Genomic DNA, 22,823 nt, shown 5'->3' with positions numbered 1-22,823 from the left:
CTAATGTTTAAAAATACAAAGAATTGAAAGGACAAAGTCTGACTGAGTAGGGGAAAGACTGCATTTGTCCATGAGGGTGTGCCCACTTGAGTGTGACATGCAAAGCCTGTGCTTCATTCTAGGATGTGATGTAGGTGAGAGGCGAGTCTCTGATCAGTTCAACAAGCAGGTGTTGGTGTCCAGTTTGGATAGGGTGCTGTGCCAGGTCTGAGAATGGCTCTGTGGGGGTAGGGGAACCCTGGCTGACTGGCTCAAGAGAAGGACCACCCCCTTTCACGTGTGTTAAACTGGGTCCAGCCCCGCAAACCCCGGCGGCTTCCCCTAGTCCATGCCCTGCTCCTCCTCCTCCATGCTGGAACCTGCAGAGAGAGCAGAGTTGACACTTGTCCAGCTGGCTCGCAGTGGGGGAATTCTCCCCTCCTCGAGTCACCACAAACAGAAGGAGCTTCGCATCACAAGCATGGGACTACAAATGATCGCATGCTTGTTTCACTATGCTGCATCACTTCCAAAATCCCCTGCGAGGCTTTCAGATGAAGTCTAGATCCAAAAACTTCCCCCATGTTTCCCCCAGTTTGAACAGAACAATACCCAGAGAATCACAAGCTGCCTCATAAAGCTGACTTCCCCAAAGAAAATAAAAGAGATCTCAGACTCAAGGTTATGAGTACGTAGTCCAGAATGACCAAGCCACCACCTCTTCTGCTGGGGGGTGGTGGTAGCAGGCTGGTGGCCCCTATCAGGGTGGTATCAGGTATCAGGCTGGTGCCAACAGGACCTTGGGCCACCAGAGGGACACAAGGCTCCTCCAGGAGAAAGGCAGCTCCAGCATCCCCAGGGTAGTTTTCTCCTTATGCAGCTTCATGGAGATACACACACATGGTCTTGGGAGCTCAGAGATGTGGTGCACAGGTCCCCAGCATCACTACCCACAGAAGCACTAGCCAGGTGACAGACTTCATTTCTGACGTATTCACACGACAGGTCTTGGGGAAAACCGCAAAGTGATCACAGCAGCAGCACCCAATTTCCTTGTTTGTTCTGGTTCCTACCCATCACCACTACCTTCTCCCATTTACCATCCTCTCATAAGAACTCACAACTCCAGGGTAAGGTCAAAGGGCTCCTTGAAATCCACAAGTGGTATACAAAATCCTGGATGTTCATGAGTTTTCCTGAGGGAATGGTCCATCTATTTCCTTAGGTTCTGAAAGAGGTGTGTGACTTAAAAAATGCTGAGACCCACTGGACCAAGCCCTCTATTTAAAGATAAAGTTAGTTTACAGTATAAAGTTAAATTACACTAATGACTTATATGCGTCTTTAGCTAACTGCATTTTCAAAACAACACCTCAGGAAGGAGAATGCTTAACTGAAAGCGTATTTCTAAGGGCAAAATTGAAGTACAGTTGAAACCTGAGGTGGAGAGATTGACACTGAGGCAAGAGGCCTTCCTGCTATCCTTTCAGCTGCTCCCACCAGTGCAGAATATCGGCTTTTCTGTCTATATGGCTTCTTGAAGGCTACTACTGGAGAGGCAGGCGTTGTCAAAAGAGACATAGGAATTTCTCAGATGAAGCTCAGTCCCTCAGGTTCAAGACACCTCCAAGGCCACTGAGGCTGTTAAGGCCTTTGAAAGAAGGGAAGATTCTCACTGTGACTTAGAGACCCAGGAACCCTGTTTCTATGATCACAGCAGTCCTCAAGGGGGAGGAAGGCATCTGAAGCATATGCTCCTTCACAAAAGGCCAAGCCTTCAGAAAAGTTATGGCTGCTACATCCTGGGTCCCTACTCTTTGCTGGTGATAAGATACAGCAGCTGTCCTGAGGAGCAATCTGAGGCCTCCTTGCCCCTCCCACCGTGCCCTGCTAGTCCTTCTCCGCGTGGTCAGCGTGGTCAGCGAGCTTCGTGATCACGCCAGGGCCCTGCCCCCGCTGCAGCCAGGAGGAAGTGATTCTGCAGCAAGGCCTCCCAGGGACTCCCAGGGCTGGCTCAGGCATATGCTGTTAAATAAGTGGGATTTTTTCCCAGTGTTTTCAGAAACTGTCGTGTAAAAATATAACCATCCAAAAACTGTTTATGTAATTCCTGGGAAGTCTCAACAGATATGGTTCCCTATTTATAATTGTGGCCAGGACTTAAAAAATTAAAGTAGAGGGGTTGTCAAAATTGCAGAGGCTGTCATATTAAAGCTCTGTGCTTTTGCAGCATCAGAACTGTTTCCCTAATATGGAGACCAGAATCTGCCCAGAATTCAGGTTTTTAGGGGATTTTAGCATGGTTATGCTGGAATTCGTTTAAAAGCCTGGGAACACTCTATTCTCATAAACATTCTGTGCCCACCAGAGTCAACATGGCTCCCTTGTTCCCCTCCACACACCTGCAGGGTCTGCTCTGCTTCTGGGTTGGTCTCCCTGGAGGTGGGCATCAGACTACTTGGCACAACTCTCAGGGGTTCAGCTCTCTGGATCTCTACCAACAGAACCCATAAGGTCCTGGTCCCTAAACCACAGATTTTGATTACAGGGGAAATGAAAAGTTCCTGAGGGACATTCACAGGGTGAAGGTGACAGTCTGGGCTTCTTTCTAGAATCACCCTGGGATCGCCCGGTTGGCAATCCAACTAGAATCCAGCCTTTACAGAAAAACATCTCCTTTTTTTGTTGTTATTTTAAATTAGAAAGGCTATTCTTCTTTGGGCTAGAATATTGTTTGGATCACAGACTTTTCCAGTAAAAAAGAATCTGATGAGAGCTATGTCTCCTCCAAATACACAGTAAAATACCATTTGAGGGGGAGAGAATGGGTTCACAGCCCACGAAGATGAGCCTGTGAACCTAGAGATAAGAACCTCGGCCTTGGAGCGGCTTTCTGATAACACAAAGCCTCTAAGCATTCCTAACCACTGCCAAGCAAGCACCAGCAGCTGAGGCCTCAGTCCAGGACCCTACCTCCACTTGCACTGAACACCCTGGACAGAATGCAGAGGCGCAGGACCATCCCACCTTGACAGAAAACCCTCGTGTTTCTGCTCAGGCCTCACAGCTTGGAGCGGTTGAAGAGAGGAGGGAGAGCATGGCCACCCCAGCCCTAACCTCCCTCAGCTGAGGGACAGTGGCCAAGGGACATGAAAAGGGGGCTGAAGAGTCGGGGTCAGCAGCTCTTCCTCTCTGCTCTCTCCACTCACCCTTACCCCCACACCAAGCCCTAATGTCAGTCCTACTATGTCCACCCTGAAAACCCTCCGCCACTTCCCACAGGTCCCCTCCCAGGGAACTTCTTTAACCGGTGGGTGTGGGAAAGAGGAAGAGGAAAAATATTTCTATGCCTCCCAATTCCCTCCACTCTCTAAATATACTCAGTTAGAAAATAACTGGAGATCTCATGCCAGGTACCCTAATGGCTCTTCTTATATCCATAAAGAGAATGACTGATGAAGAAATGCAAAATCCCAACACATAAAAATGTGTTTGAAAAAGGGAAGCCCCCCAAAAGTTCCCATCTGTTGACCAGAGGCAATAAAATAATGACTTAAAAACACACACACACACACAAAACCTTTGGGGTCTTTCCAAATCACAGAGGAAAATATAAACAGACAAAGACATGCTCTAGGCTTAAAACTCTGACTTGGTACCAAACCAAGTGATCCTTAACAACAGTAAACAACCTCTCCCCAGCACCCTTCAGCCCACTTTGCCTCACCCACATGAGATCCCGGATAATTCTGCAAACATTTATTGACCACTGACTTTGTGTCCTACCATTCTAGGAGCTGGAGTTATGCAATTTCTGGGCATTTTGAGAGGAGCAGGAAAACAGTTCAGTAAACATTTATTGTATACCTACACTGTGCTAGGTTTTTAAGTTTGAGGGACAAGAATCTGAGAAAAGAGTAGCTAGGAATAATCCGACCTGGGAAGCACTAACCTACAAATGGCGCCTCAGGCGCAAGGAGCAACTTGTTCTGCATGGTGGGGTCCCGGAAGGTGACCTAGAGAGGCGACATTTAAGTTAGGCTTCGAAAACATACTAGGATTTTGAGGAGCAACTAGTTCTGCATGGTGGGGTCCCGGAAGGTGACCTAGAGAGGCGACATTTAAGTCAGGCTTCGAAAACATACTAGGATTTTGATGGGTATAGCTGGGAAGGAGTGACATTCCAAGCAGAAAGAACTGAGAGAACAAAGCTTAGGGTGTGGGGAGGGAGTGGTATGGACAGTTGGTTGCATGGGGTAGATCATGTAGTTAGGCCAGCGGCGCCAGAGCCTGAGGTCTGGGGGCAGGGAATGAGAAAATAAAAGGCAGGCTGCAGCTCATGATGGCCGTGGATAAGTGCCATTCAGAGGACCTGCTGTGTGGAGCGGCCACCTGCAGCTTCAGCATCTTCCACACCAACCATTCAAGTCAAGGCCCCACTGCCTCCTAGGAAGTTCCCAGCCAGGAGCAGATTATGGCAGGGGTGTTAGGGCCTGTCCATTTCTGCTCCTAGTGGTACTCCTCTAACGGGCAATCTTTGTGCTGGAGCTTCCCAGTGAGCCGACTGAGAGGTTGGCAAAGCTGCGTTACAGCCAGAGGGTCTTGCTGCCCAACGCTGCTGCCTCCCCCCTCCCTCCCCAGGAGGTCGGCCTCAGCTGCTGGGCTCCCCTCTGGAGGCTGCCTTCTCCTGGCCTACTCCTGCTGCCTGCCCTTTATTTATTTAAAAGAATTCAATTAATTTATTTATTTTGGCCACACTGGGTCTTCAGTGCTGCTGTGGGCGTTCTCTAGCTGCGGTTGGCAGGGGCTATTTGCTAGTTGCGGTGTGCGGGCTTCTCAGTACAGTGGCTTCTCTTGTCGCAGAGCACAGGCTCGAGAGCACTAGCTCAGTAGTTGCGGCACGTGGGCTTAGTTGCATGTGGAATCTTCCAGGACCAGACATGGAACCATGTACCCTGCACTGACAGGCAGACTCTTAACCATTGGACCACCAGGGAAGTCCTCCTTTTATCTTTCATAGGCATTACCCTCCAGCCCCCATGTAATCTCCTGCACTCTGAATTCCATCTTGGCTACCCAGAGGATCCAAACTGAGACGGATCCTGGATGAATCCTCAGTGTCTGGACTCTGACTTGTTGGCAAGGAGGAGCCACTGAGGTCTTTCAAATATGGGAAGCATGATAAAATATGAATTTTATAAATGTTATCTAGCAACAGAGGGAGGAACGAACCAGTAGGGAGGGAACATGGTGGTGAAAGGACCATTTAAAAGGACAGTGCATTTACTGCTACAAGACTTTGACATGAAGAAACTGGCAGCGTGTATAATTTACTATGTATATACTCTTTAACAATCCCAATTTTAGAAATCTGACAGAAATGCTAGGACAAATGCATGAAAATATAATGATGAGGATGTTTATAGTAGCCTTATATATATTAGCATGACATTAGAAAACTCCATGTTCATCTGTAGGAAGGAAGATAAAAAATGGTACATCCACACAATAAAATAATGTACTATGCAGCCTTTAAAAAGAATGTAGCAGGCCTCTCTGTACTGTCTTAGAACGAGGTTTACATTATACTGCCATTTGTAAGAAGCCTGGTGCTGAACAAATATACTGCGTGATCCAGTTTTCAAGAACAGAAGTGTGCATATACATATCTTCTACACGTGCTTACACACGTAGGTCTGGAAGGAGATACATCAGCTGCTGATAAAGGTTATTCCTCAGGGTGGAGGGCTTTCACTTTTTTACTTTATGTTTTTACCAAGTACTATAAAGAGAGAGAATCAGGCTTTTATTTTTACTTATTTTGGTGCTTTTCTGTATTTTCCAGTTTTTAAGGTGATAAACACATATCATCTCTCTTAAAACAAAATTGCAATTTAAAAAGCTCCATGTCCTCCTGGAAAATATATATAAAAATTCTTCATATTTCTTATCCAGAGGAAAATATAACAAAAAGCTTCTGGGATATTGGGGAGGTCTGTCAATGTCAATGGCCTGGTCTAGGTAAACAGGAATTGGAGATGATCAGGAATAGAGCTGAATGCAGGGTGGCAAAGACAGAAGTTCCAGAAGAAGCCCAGAGTGCTATCCTGGGTAGTGAGTACATGACCTGCAGAGGCGGAGTGAGTGGAGGAAGGAGATGGAGAGGGGATGTGTGCTGAGTGTGCTGGCCTGAGTGCAGAGGCTTGGGCCAAGCCAGGTGGTGTAAATGAGAAGTGATGCTGGCTTCTGTCCCACAGCTAGGAGGGTAGCTGGGGATAGAAACTTATGACCTATGGAAGAGTCACAACTCACCAGCAGCACTTACCAATGGACTAAAATGCTAAATATAAACAGTGAAACTGTTTAAAAAAAAGCAACTAGAAAAAATATCGGTGAATGTTATCCGATCTGAATGGAGAAGGACTTTAAACACAAATGCAATCAGCATTTTAAAAGTCTGTTAACTTTTTACAACATTAAAAATAAACACCTGTTCTTTAAAAACAAAACACAAACAAAATCAAAAGGCAAGCAAAAATAGGGTGAATATTCACAGCATTTACAGAGAAGAAATATCATTCATATGTTAAAAAAAAAGCTAATAAAAATATGGCTCAGACAAAAAAACAAGCATTTTGTATCGATTAGAATTTTGTCCAATTACATGTAACAGAAAACAATAGGGGCTTAAACAAGATGTAAGTTTATTTCACTCTTACATTAAAAAAAAAAAGAAGTTCAGAGTCAGTTCAGGGTTAGGATGGTAACTCCAGGAGTCGTTAGAGACAGGCATCTTGTTCATTCTGCCCCATTCTTAGGGTGCGGCTCTCAGCCCATGCTGGTTGCTAGAGCTCTAGTCAACATGCCCTCATTTATGGAGGTAGGATGGAGAAAGGGAGGGTGGGTAGAACAGTACACTCTTCTCCTTTCAAGGGGACTTATTAGAAATCCCACACAATGATTGCATCTCACTGGCCAGAGCTCAGTCACATGGCCATACCAAGCTTCAAGGAAACACAGGCTTGCAGTCATGTGGCAAAGGGCTCAGCTAAAGAATTGGATTTGTTACTAAGAAAGGGGGAGGGGATTGAAACTGGAAAACAACTAGCAATTTCTAACATACAGGTGAAGAGAACTAAAATCCCACATGCCTCATGATATGGCTGAAAAGAAGAAAAATAATTCTCAAAAGAAATGCAAACGTAAAGTGTTTTTAGAAGGTCAACTTTACTTTAAATAAATGTAAAGAAGTCTTCTTATAGTCTTCTCATGCTAAGATCTTGTTGGCCAGACAAGCCATCACGAGGACACTCAGGAGCTGACAGTCTTTATGACAACTTCCCATACAACTGCCCATCAATAAGAATCCCAAGGTAAAGGCCCTTCCACCTGCTGAGTGTCTCCTGGCCTTTCTCCCCAGAGTCTCCCTCCAAACCCAAATGATGTCATATTCTATAAATACCAGAGGTGGAGAAAATTGTACACCCAGGGGTTCTCTAACTCAGCTATGGCTACAATTAAATTTTAGGTGTTTTTGAAAGTTCCTTAAAAAGTAATATCCTCATGCAAACTGAATCAGCAGTTTCAGAACTAAAAAGAACCTCTGCCCCTTTGCTTGGAGTGTCACAAACCAAGCATGAAAACTGGCCACTATAATAAGGAATGGCGTGAGAGAGAATTGGGCAACCCCAGCTTAACTCTTCTGGCCAATTGAGAAATTTTACTTTGGGCTCCAGTGGACTATAGTGTCAGCACTACCATCCTGCAAAACATGGAGAAGACACAGCCAACTGCGGACTCTGAAAGCTTCTTACGCTTTTAGGCCTATTTTTAATAGCAATTATGCCTTTTCTCCATCTCAAACTGTCACCATCACTTCTCACTATTTAACTGAAAGGCTGCTTTTAGCACTGACTTATAATTTCTACTCTTTTTAAATAGCTGTGGATTAGGAAACAAAATACAAGAGCAAACTGATATTTAGTGGAGTTTGGGGGAGGTGGTGTTTAGTCCTGGGAAGCAACGTGACATATGACTGAACATATGTGTGTTTAGTCTCATGTAGCAGGAACACCTGGATTTGGGTGCTCTTTCTACCATTTGCCCGCTGTGTGTTCTTGAACAAGTTATTAAATTTCTCTTAACCTCAGGTACCTTATCTTACAACGGGATAATACTGTGCTTCCCTCTTGGCTGGATGACATCACCGACTCGATGGTTGGATGGCATCACCGACTCGATGGAAATGAGTTTGAGTAAGCTGTAGGAGCTGATGATGAACTGGGAAGCCTGGCTGCTACAGTCCATGGGGTCGAAAAGAGTTGGACATGGCTGAGCAACTGAACTGAACTGTGCTTCCCTCAAAAAGTTTATCGTACCGTCAGAGTCCTGGAGGAAACAGATGGCACACTCATTGGACGGGTTTAAGGAAATCAACAACGGTTAGTGAAGCACTTTAGGGCTGGCGACAATGGGGAGCTGCTACTACTTCTAGCCTGAAGATGCGAAGGAAGGGAAGAGGTAAACGAGCCCAGGGAAGGCTGCTGTCTGAACAGGTGTCTGACTGGAGCTGCAGGATTCAGTGGAGGATCCAACTGGCCTGCAGTGAATCGATGGCAAACCAGGGAAATAAATTCTTGATCTAGTTTTCCTGTGTCCACCGATCTCTGGCCAGTACTCCCTATTAGCCAAACCTAGCCAGCAGTCAGAGGCAAGGCAGACGGTGATGCAGTGCATACAGGTCAGTCTTCCACGGCACAGAGCAGGTGGAGATGGTGGAGCACAGATCTGGAGGCACAAATGGAAGAGCTTTTGGAAAGATTAAATAAAACAGAGAATGTGATGAGCTTAGCAGAAGGCCTTGAACATAGTAAGTCCATAAGTCCTCAATAAATGTTAATTCATTCTGAACTTTGGTTCTGTCTCTCTCTCACTTGCTCTCTTTCTGGCTGCCTTTTTAATTTACTGCTTGCTTTCTGAATTTTAATAGGTCACGGAAGATTGAGGTGTCTTACAAGTAATAAACTGCTATTATCACTCTTACAGGACTTTGAGGGTGCAATAAGTACATACCAAAGATAACCAGGGGCTCTGGGGGCTGGGGAAGAGAGAGAGAAACAAAATAAGGGGAAAAGGCAAGAGGAAAGGATGGGAGAAAGCTGTATGTTCCCTATCAGGCTGAAGTGGACATGGGATTATCTTAGTTTATGATCAAATTAAGCACATACTGGGACATAACAACAGCACCTTTGCAATTTTACAGCCTAGTGAGACTTTCCAGAAAGCCTAGTGAGACTTCTAAGGATGTGAAGAGGTATTCCTACCCTAAATGCAAATCTTGTTCTTACCCATAGATTAATAGGTTTTATTTCAGTACCCTCTTTCCTCCAAAAATGAAGTAGTCAAATTTGTTCACATGGATGTTCATGCATGCTCGCATCTATGTGCCTGGTTTAAGGGAATCTTATATTCTGATTTGGGGAGTGTCTGCTTGGAGTGAGTTAGTCCTCTCATGAGATGACTCCCAGTAGGCAAGGAGGTCCAGAGAGTGGTCTGAGCTCTTGAACCCCAGAATCCTTTCCTTAAGCCTTTGCCTGCTGCTGACGTGGCCCCTGAGGAATCTGTCTTAACTCTACAAGCTACTCTTGAGTGTCTGGTATAGGCTACAGAGCAGAACATTCTTGTCTCTCTGCTCCTTCTCTCCCTCCAAGCCTTTGCACAGGCCATCCTCTCTGCCTGGAACATACACTCTGTCTTCTCCTGACTAATCTCACCTCATCCTCTAAGACCCTCCCAGATGTCACTGCCTTCAGGAAGCCTTACTGAACATCTCTCCTCCTCTCAACACCCAAAGGGGCTGGGAAGCCCTCTGTCTGCTCCCACTAACCCTCTTTGATCGCCTCACAGTACATACTATACTGTCCTGTTTCCTGGCCTAACTCTCCCAACAGACTGAAAACCTCTTGAGGGACCTTGACATACTCACATTGGTTTATCACCACTCAGCAGAATGCCAGGCACACAAAGGATACTGAATGAAAGAATGTTTAAGAAATAATTCAGAAAAGAGAAGTGTCACAAATCCCAAGGCATCAAATCAACCACATTATATGTTCCAGAGCATTGTTCCTCTCCTCCTGTCACCCTGCCTCTCCTGCACCAACAGCAGGCAGGACAGGTGACCTTACGGCTGCTCACCTGCTCCTTCCTCAGTCTTCTTCTTTTTCAGGAATCTCGTAAATGCCACTTCTTCAGAGGCTGCCTCTGACTCCTGATCCAAAGCAGTCACTCAGTCACTTGATTACACATCAGTTATTTTAATTTGCTATATAGCATTTACTGTGTTGACACTTTATTTATGTGTTTATTTTAATTATTTTCTATCTCCACCACTAGACTCTAAGGTCCATATGAGCAGGAACCTTGTTCATAACTGTATGCCTGGCACCTGGCAAAGTACGTGCCATTTAGCAGGGTGTTCGTGAAATATCTGTCAAATGAATGCATGCAACTCTTACTGTATTTTGATTTAATTTGATGTATATCTTCTCTCTTAGCTGTTGGAGTAGGTGTGCCAGAGAAACTGAGACGAGTCTCCTTTATGGCACCAGAGGCCGGGAGGGGGACTTCAGTTACTTCCTAGGCCAAGGTGGGACATGCTGCCTGCTTACAGCGTCCTTGTGACCAGAGGCTGAGGAATCTTGGGCCCATGTATCTGCAGGCTCCAGATGCTGAGAATGCTCCTCCAGGTTTCTGTGAGAGTGGCTCCAGATGCTCACTGCTCAGACTGACAGAGGAACATGCTCAGGGCTCCCAGCTGGGCTGGCATCCAGCAGGAAGGAAGCGCAGTGTCCAGCACACCGAGAACAGACATCTTCCTTTCCCATATCACCACCCTGAGAGTGCACGGAGCTGCCTGGCTGGGTATAGCAACTGGCCCTGCCTCACGTGGCTTGGCAGCATGTCTCTCTGGCTCTGCCACAGAAACAGCCTTGAGAAGCTGTGGCCTCCCTCCTGCCCCTCTGCTCCTGCAGAAACTGCTCTGCCAGCTCAGCGGTGGGCCAGGCCTTGAGTCTCTCCCTTGCCCCTGGTCCTTCCTTGAAGTCCTTTGGTTTACTGGAAACCATAAACTGTGAGAGACAGCCTTTATCACACCCTGAACAGTGCACTCTTAATGTTTAACGCCAGAGACCAAAACGACCAGGGACACTGGCCTCCTGGTTACTCCCAGTGACTGATATTTGCACCTGGTAATTGAGGTCAGATTTGCTTCTCTTAAGTCACGTGGTTTGCTTCAAGGCAGGAAGACATCAGGGCCACTTGTTGCAAAGGAACCAGGAGGTGAGCACAGAAATGCTGCAAACCAGTTTTGGCAGCAAAGGCTGTGCTTTCCAGGGAGCCAGCCCTGGGAGCATGGAGCTAAGCTGGTAAATGACCCCTGGGAGGTCTAAACCCTAACATTTAGCTCAGAGCAAGCTTAGGATACCTTCTTCCCTCTAAGAAACCTACTGAATGGAAAGTCACTCTGAATCCTTTCTGGAATACAGTGGGGCATTAATTAATTAACAAACTAGTTAAACATATTGAATATACCATCCAAAAGATTCTGGTCACTTAAGGGTCTCCAAATCACAGTGCAGGCCCCACCCTATCCAAACACCCTAATCTTGCTCCAGGATTTACTTGACCTCAGGTAATTATCTTCTGGTTGTCATGGAAGCTGCTCAGATAAACAGCAACACAGCCAACCTGGCTCCTCTGCCAGCCTCGGGTCCTTCTGAGAGCGGTGGTGCTCCCTGGTGGCCACCAGAGGCCCTGCCCGCTGGGCTGGACACAGCCCTACACCAACTGACACCTGATGTCTCTTTCACATGGGCTCTGGAGACACAAAATAGGTGCTCAATAACTGCTTGCTGAACCAAGAGTCCCCCAGGGTAGATGCTAGCTCTCAGGCCTCAAGGCACCTTGGGTAGCCCTGGAGGGGCTGCTGTGGCTGGAGCAGATCCACCACGACCTGGGTCAACCCAGGGACTGCAGGCCACGCTAATCACGGCCTCTCATCTCCTCAAGAGATCCAGCGGGCCCACAGGCCACTTTCTCTGCTCTCAGAGCCAGAAGTCCTACAGACCTGTGAGGAAGGCGTCAGCTGTGGTCAAGCAGCTTGGCTGGAGGGCAGACAGGGATGAAGAGTGGCCACATTTGCACTGGATGCCAAGCACCATGGTCAGAGGGGCAGAAGGTCCCAGCCTCAGCATGCCAGGGGAACGCCACTCTCACTGTCAGCGTGTCCACCTGACCACAGAGCACACCCTCGACAGAACGACCCTCAAGGATGGACAACTGGCCTCAAGAGGACACTGCAAGGGGCCTAAGAGAGAAGCCACTGCCCCTGCAGACCCTGAAATGGCTACCAAAGGAAACGTCACAGTGTTCTCAGGGAAGCTTCTACAATAAGACAGACTCTCATTCTCCTCTCTGTGACACACAGGGAGGGGACAGACCAGACTACCTGACTCCTCAAGGCCACCAAGGTCAACCACTGCCCTGTTTAGGGAGGCGGTACAGGGCTGAGCATGGACTCTCAAACTGGACCTACGAGGCCTGGCTCTGCTGCATGACAGCAGAGTAGCCTTAGGCATCATTTAACCCCTGGTTCTTCATTCGGTTGTTACGGGAATTAAAGAAGATAATATGCATGAAACTTTTAGTTATAAAACCCTCAATACATTTTAGCTATGGAACTATTTTTTCTTTTAAGAACAATGAACTAAACAGAAGAGAAACAGGGAATTAAATGGCATGGCATTACACACCAGCAGAAACTGAATTACCCGCCTTGGATACCAGCAGTGACTACAAATAACAGTACAGCTGGCTCAGTCATTCCCGGCTCCTGATGTACAGCCTACAACAGACTGAACCACACATGAAAGCTGTTTCCACCCACAGACTGGTGGAGTCTACCGACCTGCTTGACAAGGATGATAAAAATAGCTACCATGGGCCATGCACACGCTAACAGTTCACGCAGGCTATTTCATTTAATTCAAGCTGCAAATCTGTGAGGTAGGCATTCTTAGTTCCCATTTTACAGATGTAGAAAGTGAGAGGTGAAGAAGCTGAACAATTTCCCAAGTACACCTCCACTCACCTGTGTACACACGCAAAGAAGCACACCTGGGATTCAAGCCCGGCCTGACCGACTGTGGGCTTCTCCACTGTGCTATACTAGCTGAAGCAAAATTTCAAGAGCTGTGCGTATCCTGGGAAGACCCACTTGGGTAGATGTTAAAATTACTTTTTTAGGAGCAAGGGCCACAACTGTGTATCTAAGAGCAGTGGGAGCAGTCCTCGGGCTGCAGGGTGACCAGGGCAGCTGGAAAGGGCATCTGCCATCCCTGCCCCATAGGGCAAGTCAGGCTTCTTTTCCCAGAGGGTCTTAGGAGACTCCTCCCACACCCACTTTGCAGGCCTGAGGTATAGGGTCCTGCTGTAGGAGTAAGGGCCCAGCTTTGCTCAGGACAGAGAGTTCTAGAGTGTCCACCTGCCCCCTGCGCGTTTGCTCAGGCCCCTCCACACTCCAGGTTTAGTCTGTGTCACCCCGGGGAGAGGGCAAGGGTGGTGCAGGTCTGGTCTGGTCTGGTGGGGAATGGGGAAGAGGACACTGGAAGCACACTGTCCCCAGCCCTCAGAAAACAAAGGAGGCTCCCAGCATCTGTTACCACGGATGCCCTTCTATGAGGGGCTCCTAACGCCCAAGGCTGAGGGTCCCGTGTGTTGAGAAGGCCTTGTGCCTCAATCCCCTACAACAGCCAGTACCAGCTGCAGAGGATTAGACTCAGAATTGTTCCTGGATATTACCGTTTTCTCTTGGACACCAAAGTGAATCCTGGGGAGAAAGCACTGGCCTGGGACCCCATGAGCCATGGCGCCTGTTTCCAGCTTTGCTCCTAACTCTCCACATGACCTTAAGCAAGTCACTCAACCTCCCTGGCCTAAACCGTCGTCATAGCTGACATTCACTGAGGTCTTACTCTGGGCCAGGCCCATGCTGGATGCATCATCACATTCATCTTCTGAGGCTCCTCTGAGGTAGCTGACATTTTCCCTGCCGTTCGCAGGAAGCTGTGGAGGAACAGGAAAGTTAGGAGACATGCCCAGAGCCACACAGTCAGAAAGGGCGGCTCTGGCTCTCGGGGTCGCGTGTTTTCCATGCTGTTCCCCACTGTGACATTCAGAGTTACTTTATAAAGGACACCTGTAAAATCATTTCAAAGCAAAAAAAAAAAAAAAAAAAAGGGAAGAGGGGCTTCAAAATACAAATAAAAATCACAACTCCCTGGACGTCGCTTAAGGTATAACCCTAGTCCCCTGAAGCACATTTTGCAGAATGTGTCCACTGAATCAGAGACCTCCAAGAAGGGGAAAGACCCTCAATAAGTTATTTTTTCCCCTCCTTGCTTCCCTGTGGGCAAGAATCCCAGGACGAGCCAAATTCTATGGATGACACCAGAAAGGTTAAGCAAAGTTGGCCAACTTAGGTCCTCCGCCGGGAGATTAAGAGGAAGACAGAACTAGGATTCCCATTTGTGTTAAGGTGGAGCCCCTCCAATCAAAACTTAAACCTTTTAATCTAATATTCAAGTACACCCTTTCTAACCTTAAAAGCAAATTTTATTTCACGACAAAGCTGGTCAATATTGAGTTCAGACCGTAGTTGGTCTTCCCTCTCCTGGCAAAGCTCTGTATCAGGACTGATAGTTGCAGACAACAGAACTAATAATAGTGGCTAATACTGCAAGGGAAGGGTCTAAACAGAATTCTGAGATCGAGGACAACCAACCAGGAACAGTGCTTCAACCACACCTTAGAGCTGGGAGGAGAGCAAGATCCTACCCTCCCTCAGTGCCCTGCGAGGCCCCTCCTCCCGCTGCTGCCTCTCCTCCCTGGCAGGAGGAGAGGGCTCTCTGGTGCACTGGCCTCCTTCCTGTTCCGCAAACAATCCCGACTCAGGGCTATGAATTTACTGTTCCCTCTGCCTGGAACACAGACATTCACTTCGCTTGCTCCCTGACTTCACCTAGACTTCTGCTCAAAGACCCCGTTAAAGAAGTGTTCCTGGACTATCCTGTCACTCTAAACCCTTTCCGTGCTTGACTCTTCCCCACAGCATCTACTGCTCCCAAACATTGCATAAAGCACTGCCTGTCGGAGCTTCCCTGGTGGCTCAGTGGCAAAGGGTTCACCAGCCAGTGCAGGAGACACAGGTTTGATCCCTAGTCTGGGAAGACCCTACACGCCATGGAGCAACTAAGCCTGTGCGCCACAACTACCGAGCCTGTGCTCTAGAGCCCAGGAACCGCCACCACTGAGCCCCCGCGACCTAGAGTGGTGCTCCACAACGAGAGAAGCCACCGCGATGAGGAACCCTCGCAACGCAACGAGAGTGTAGCCTCCACTCTCAGCAACTAGAGAAAAGCCCGCACAGCAGTGAACACCCAGCACAGCCAACAACAAATATATAAAATTAACAACAACAACAAAAAAGGGCACTGCCTGCCTCCAGAAGCAGACTGCAAGCACCACGAAGGCAGGTTGTTTTGTTTACTGCTGTAAGCTCAGAGGCTGACACCTTTAAGGTGCTTAGCTATTTGCTGAAAACTTTATGAAGGAATAAACAAAGGAATGAATGGAAAACTTCGGCACGCGTCCTCACATTCTCTGGCCTGCGCTGGAGGATTAAGGTAGCAGCAAGAGTCAACTTGTGTTACGGTTGCAGCTGTGCTGTCATCCTGCCCAGATCTCGATCAGCCCTGTGGCTCCCACCGTGGAGGGAAGACATGCCTGGGGACCTCTACCTCCAAAATTCCCCTGTCAGTCTCTGCAGCTCTGGGAACTTGCCTGGGCTGTTGCTGTGCAGACCATGAAGGCCTGGCTAGGTTCCTGTCCCTGTTTCCCCAGGGCCTCAGACAGGCTGGCAAGTGAGTTGGTTCAGCCCAGGGAGTGACACAAACAAGGGCAGCCATGTATAGATTCAGAGGGTCACACGAGGTCAGAGCTGGGGGAAGCCTTCGTGAACTGGAGGCCAGCCTGTGCTCTGCAGATAACGCAGGCCTGTGTGGACGCAAGTGTGTGTGTGTGTGTGTGTGTGTGTGTGTGTGTGTGTGTGAACTCTGGGGTCTGGCAGATCCAACCTCCATCAGCCGTGTGATTCTGGAGAGTCATTTGAGAAGACAACGTTTGAAAAACACTGCTTTTCTCAGGTGCAAAATGGAAATAAATGTCCCCCTTTTATATAGTAAGCTTGTCTTCCTGTTCAAAAGTCTTTACTTCCTACCCTTTGTGATATTAAGTCAAACTCCCTGGCTTGATCATCAAATCCCACTATCACCAAAATCCGGTCAGCCCAGTGTACCAGGTATGGTCCCTCTGACTCCTTCCGACACTCCCGCTCCTCCTCATATCTGCGCACTTTGGGCTACCACCCACTTTCTTCTCTCCTACCAGAGTCAACCTAAGCCCAGGGGCAGGCAGCACGAAGTCTCCCCAACATGGGCTTTTCTGGGCACTCACTGGTGTAAGTATTGCATGTTAACAGATAGGAACAAAGTTTTGACTCTCCAACCAGACTGTGGGATCCTTGAGGGCAACTGTCTCTTCTCTTATGATGTCTCCTCCCTACCAGGCATTAAATAATACATAAAAATTCTTGCTGACTCATCTGAAGTTAGAATTCAGTTAAAATGCTCCCCAATACTACCTCTATTACCCAAGGGAAGGGGAAAAAAAAACAAAAAAAAAAACCCCACCTCTACCTCCAACCCAGACTTGACAAGTAAAAGAACTCCCTGAAAACAATGCATTGAATAAATCACAAGGACTAGTCTCACTTCAAGATTTCAGGAAGGAAAACACAGTTAAACTGAAAACAGTTAACTGGTGTTCAAAAAAAAAAAAACCAAAACACGCACAACAGACAGACAGGAAGTGTTTTTTAGGACCAGGTCTATCAAAGACCCTTAGGGGCTGATTCACCCTTCAGCATATTCTTTCTAACACCTGCTTTTACTAAAAACCAACAGCTCAACTCCAGAGCTTTGTGAGTCAGAAGCAGAGTGAAACTGGACACAGAAGCACTCAGCTGTGAAGCACAACACCCAGCGAGCAAGCAACAGGCACACCAAGAATGACTGGCCAGCGCCTGTGGCCACAGGGGTGGGCCCTGGGGGAGCTGAGATTTCCCTCCTGCCTTGCTCCTCTCTGGGGCCCATGCCTCCGCTTCCCCCACTCATCTACCAAATACATCTGGAAAAAAGTACTTGCATAACCCCTCAAGTAAACTAATTCTACATTGTTTCAAGTAAGACCTAAGGACCAATGTATATTTCTTTCTTGTGTTTTTTAAAAGAATATTACAAGATACCACTTAGAAAACTCAAGAGATATATTAGAGTATCAAGAGAAGAATTAGATCTAATATCTTTTGATTTTAACCTGGCGTTAGATAATCTTTTTGAATGCAATTCTACATCGACACGAAGAAACTGCCCCTTTAAATTTCAAACAATGTCAACTTAGTTCTTTTCCTTTATCATATTTTTAAAAACAGGACTTGGTCACTACAGCTTACAGAGTCACGAAACACAGTCCACACAAAACCTGTACACAAAAATGCTCACTGCAGTATTAGTTGTAATAGTCGCAAAATAAAAGTAACCCTAACATCCACCAAATGATGAATGAATAAATAAAATGTGGTATCCCCATACAATAGAATATTATTTGGCAATGAACAGGAATGGAATGCTGACATATGCTACAATGTGGATGAACCTTGAAAACATCAAGCTAAAGTGCAAGAAGCCAGACGCAAAAGACCCCATACTGTATGGTTTTATTCATATGATCCAGGATAGGCTAATCTATAGGGACAGAAAGTAGATTAGTGGTTTTCAGGGGCTGGGGGAAATGGGGAGACTGGGGAGGCAATAATTAGGGGTACAGAGTTTTTTTTAGGGGTAATGAAAAATGTTTTAAGTTGACTTTGGTGATGAATGCACAATTCCATGAACATCCTAAAAACCACTGAACTGTACATTTTAAATGGGTGAATTGCGCAGTATGAGAAATATATTTCAATAAAGCTGTTTCTTAAAAAGAAGACACAACACCATAAAGAAGACATCACACCATAAAATTCCTCGAAAAGAACACAGGCAAAACACTGTCTGACATAAATCATACCAATGTTTTCTTGGGTCGGTCTCCCAAGGCAATGGAAATAAGCAAAAATAAACAAATGAATCCTAATCAAACATAAGCTTTTGCACAGCAAAGGAAATAACAGACAAAACAAAAAGGTGACCTATGGACTGGAAGAAAATATTTGCAAATGACATGACCAACAACAGCTTAATTTCCAAAATATACAAACAACTCATACAACTCAATAACAAAAAAACCCCAAACAACCCAACTGAAAAGTGGGCAAAAGACCTAAATAGATATTTCTCCAAAGAAAGCATACTTATCGTCGCTAATTATTAGACAAATATAAATCAAAACTACAATGAGGTACACTGGTCAGAATGGCCATCATTAAAAATATCTACAAATAACAAATGCTGGAGAGGGTGTAGAGAAAAGGGAACCCTCCGATCTGTTGGTGGGAATGTAAATTAGTGCAAACACTATGGAAAATAGTATGCGGGTTTCTCTAAAAACTAAAAATAGAATTGTCACATGATCCAGCAATTCCTTTCCTTGGCATATATCCAGACGAAAGTGTAATTCAAAACAATACACGCACCCCTATGTTCATAGCAGCACTATTCACAATAGCCAAGACGTGAAAACGACCTAACTGTCCATTGACATTAGGATGGACAAAGAAGATGTACCATGTATATACAATGGAGTATTAGTCATAAAGAATAAAATAATGCTGTTTGCAACAACGTGGATAAACGTAGAGATTATCATACTAAGTGAAATAAGTCAGAAAGAGAAGGACAAATAATATACAGTATCATTTACATGCGGATTCTAAAATACAACACAAATGAACATATCTATGGAGCAGAAAGACTCACAGATATAGGGAACAGACTGTGGCTGCCAAGGGGGCAGGGCACTGGTAAGGGAAGGACTGGGAATTGGGATTAGCAGATGCAAACGATTATTAATATACACAGAATACACAAATAACAAGGGCCTACCATATAGCACAGGAAACTATATTCAATATCCCATGATAAACCATAAATGGAAAAGAAGATGAAAAATAATATAGATATGTATAACTGGATATATCTATGTATAACCCATTTTGCTGTACAGAAGAAACTAACACAACATTTTTAATCAACTATACTTCAGTAAAATTTTTTTTAAAAAGAGGACACAGAAAAAGTACTCCACAACCTCAAGCTAGTGCCCATGATTTCTGAGACTCCTGTACAAGTCTATCAGTTTGAAACATCCAGAATTCATGTGCCCTCAAGGGTGTCCTGAGTGGCCTGAGAATAAGTGCCCTAAAGCAGTCCCATGGGAAAAAGGACAGCTTTTCTTTCACTGACCACAGTTTTAACTGTAATATTTTAAAACATTCAGATATCAGCAGGTACTTATTAGTGACTCTGGTTTATAAAACAGCTGATCTTGACAACAATTCAGACTGAGGTTGTGTCAGTTTTACTAGAACTAGGCTGAGACAGATTTACGCTTGGAGTTTGTCAGTTTGTTCCTCCTCAAACAGGTCACAAAACCTCCCAGGTGCAGAGGAAGACTTCAGATTCCTGAAATCACACTTTCCAATTTATGGAGGTTAAGGTTCTTCAGATAAACTACTGAACTACCCTGCATCAACTGGCACACATAATAATGCACGTAAGGCCAACAGTAATAAAGGCAGATTTTACCAGTGTGTGCCAACAGTTCAGGTCAAATAAAATATGGAAACAGAAGTGTATTACAGACACGTGTATGCAAATATAATTCATCTTCTACCTGTAGGCGGCCAGTCTAACTTTAGAAAAGAATAATTTTATTTATTTTGGGGGGTCTGTCCTGGGTCTTCGGTGCTGTGTGGGCTCTTCTCTAGTTGCAGCGAGCAGGGGCTACTCTCCAGGGCTTCAGCAGCTGCGGCGCACAGGCTCAGGAGTGTGGTGCATGGGCTGAGTTGCTCTGCTGCATGTGGGCTCGTCCCAGATCAGGGATAGAACCCACATCTGCTTCATTGGCAGGCGAATTCTTTATCACTGAGCTATCAGAGAAGGCGCAGCCTAAGTTTCTGATAACAGGCAAGAGCTTCAAAGACCTTGGGCTGCCACTCTGCCTTGCTACATTTTAGCTCTGAAAGTAATCTAATCTCTGAGTCTTGGCTTCCATATTTGAAACAAATGAATTGTATCACTTATTTGACCAAGTTTGCAAGGAGACTGAAAAAGATGTAAACCGTGGGGCATAGTGCCTAACACATAGAGGCTTGAGGCAAAGCTGGCGCAGATTGGGGTGAAGGTCGAGGGAACATCAAGTTCCTCGCAAAGACGTGTGACACTGAGAGGGAAGATCTCCCAGAATTCTTGCTGGGCAGGGCCCTAAAGGGGTCGTAGCTAAGGGAAGGACACCACCATACCTAGTAGACGCTGAAAATCAAGGAAGGCCTTTGCTAGACCCCATCAGAATGCCAAGAAGTGGTGTAGTTGTCCTTAGCATTAAGGACAAAAAGTATTCTTATTACCAGATAGAAAACTTGGAATTACTGCCTGCTGAGCACAAATCTCACAAATGGGGTTAAAACAGAACAGAAACAATCTCTACTCAAACTGCTCAGATTACAACGCTAATGGTGGTTTTAGGACAGATAAACTAGAGCTGTGAAATTACCCAATGCGGGATCGGGGGAGATCAGGAGAAGAAGCCCTCTGTGGGGGCAACTCGGTCAGGGTGAGTAGAAAGAAACCCTGGGCCTTGCTGGCCATGGGTGTCTCTCCAGCAGCACAGGAACAGTCTTCCCAGTGAGCAACGGCAAGAAGGACCACAAAGTCCATGCAAAGAACACCTCGTATTTCCGACTTACCACACACTTGAATTAAAGGGACTGCCTGGGTGGGTACCATCTCCTAGGATGGCAAAAGGGACAGGCCCAAGGAGCATAAGTGAAGGGATACCACACTCCCAGTGCAGAGGATGACCACCTGGCCCTCCATTCCCTCAGAAACATTCCAGTAATATTTCCGGTTTCACTTCTATTGCTTTTCTGTTTTTATAAACAAACTATGAAAATCAACAAACGACCTCAAAATCAAACAAGTATGGTCTACACCAATCCTGTATAACAACAACAACAACAAATAACGTGGAACAAATAAGAGAAAAATTCTGGTCAAGCTGGAAGCTCACCCATGGCTGGTAGCTGGCATTCTTGTCTACAGGAGGAGGGAGTCCATTTTCTCCTTTCTCTGCTGCCCAGCCTCATCACTGCCTGCAGTGCAGGGAAGTCCAGGGCCTACCGCCATCTGCAGGCAAAACAGAAAAAAACACAGGTTATGGTTCAAATCACCCACCTGAAACACTCCTGTCTGGGCTGAAACACCTGGATCCTGCCCAGGTGCAAGAAAAAGAAGAATTCACTCAGCTCTGCGTCTGGGATCCCACCACAGAGTTGAGACACGGCAAAAATTCTAAACAACCAAGGGCTCAAGTACATCTTAACATCAGCAAACCCTTATACGAGGCTCACCATGTGCCAGACACTGCTCTGAATGCCTTGTATTTATTAGCTCATTTAATCCTCATAAAAATTGGGTGAATGTTTTAGGAGGTCTCTGCCAATTTGCCTGATTATTGAGTTAGGCTGAATAACTAAAATGAAAAATTTGGTAATACAATACCTGATTTCAAAGAAGGGTCAAATAAGAAAACTCTGGGACAGATTCTGAACATCCCCAGATCATCCATCCCCTGAATATTTATCAAAAGCCCGTTATAGAGCAGACGCTGCTCTAGGACCTGGGAACAACGGCATGAACGCAAAAGACAAGTCCCTGCTCTCACAGAGCTTCCATTCTGGTGGAGGGAAGCCACAATAGAGGAGATGATAAATGTTGTACAGAAGAAAAAAGCAGGGTAAAGGGGATAGAGGGTGATGACCATGATGCTAATATTCATTCGCTTATTCATTCATTTCCAAGTGCTTACTAACCATTCGCCACAAGCAGACTCCGTACTGAGATGCACTGATGGAACGAAGATAGACATGACCCCTGACTGTAAGGGTTACTTACTCACATGGGAGAGGCATACGATCACCTAAGTAAAAGCGAGGATGTTAGCCTGTAGTAGCTACGATAGCAGAACGGCACGGGTCCCAGTGAGAGCATCTTAGGGAGCTCAGGAACCTGGGATGGAGTGGGAGAAGGAGAAGCATCCTTCGTAGAAAGCAGACCATGTGCAAAGGCTGGATCACAGCCCGCAGGCCAGAGGCAGAGTGGGGAGATGGGAAGAGGAAGGAGGGGAGGAGGGGTGTGGCCCTGCATGGCACTTCCAGCCACAGGAGGTCCTTATCCTCTGAGGAGAGCACCACACCAGGGCCTTAGGCAGAGGAGTAACATGGTTGGATGTGTGTGTTTTGAAACGATTACATTGTGTGGTAGACGGAATAATGGTCCCGCCAAAGAAGTCAGTATCTAAATTCCCGGAAGCTGTGACTATATTGCCTTCCAATGACAAAAAGAGCACTGGAGATGTGATTAAGGATCTCGAGACGGGGAGATTATCCAGGTGGACCCAATGTAATCACAAGTGTCCCTGTAAGAGGGAGGCAAAGTAAGATTCAGAAGATG

General features: G+C 46.2%; 1 long non-coding RNA gene across 3 annotated transcripts in view; it reads right to left on the bottom strand.

The window, feature by feature from the left end:
* LOC108636385 overlaps positions 1-22,823 on the bottom strand; it is a 78,322-nt gene that overhangs the window by 47,764 nt on the left and 7,735 nt on the right. For 2 of the 3 annotated variants that reach the window (XR_001918330.1, XR_001918329.1), the window contains exon 2: positions 21,382-21,497. This is a non-coding gene — a long non-coding RNA (uncharacterized LOC108636385). Of the gene's footprint in view, positions 1-175; positions 360-21,381; positions 21,498-22,823 lie in introns of those variants that run through there. The other variant, XR_001918328.1, reaches the window with a different exon arrangement.

Source organism: Capra hircus, chromosome 7 (assembly GCF_001704415.2).
Source record: "Capra hircus breed San Clemente chromosome 7, ASM170441v1, whole genome shotgun sequence".
NCBI classification, from domain to species: Eukaryota; Metazoa; Chordata; class Mammalia; order Artiodactyla; family Bovidae; genus Capra; species Capra hircus.
Note: the sequence above shows the minus strand (reverse complement) of the source record. Positions and strands in the feature narration are given on the sequence as shown.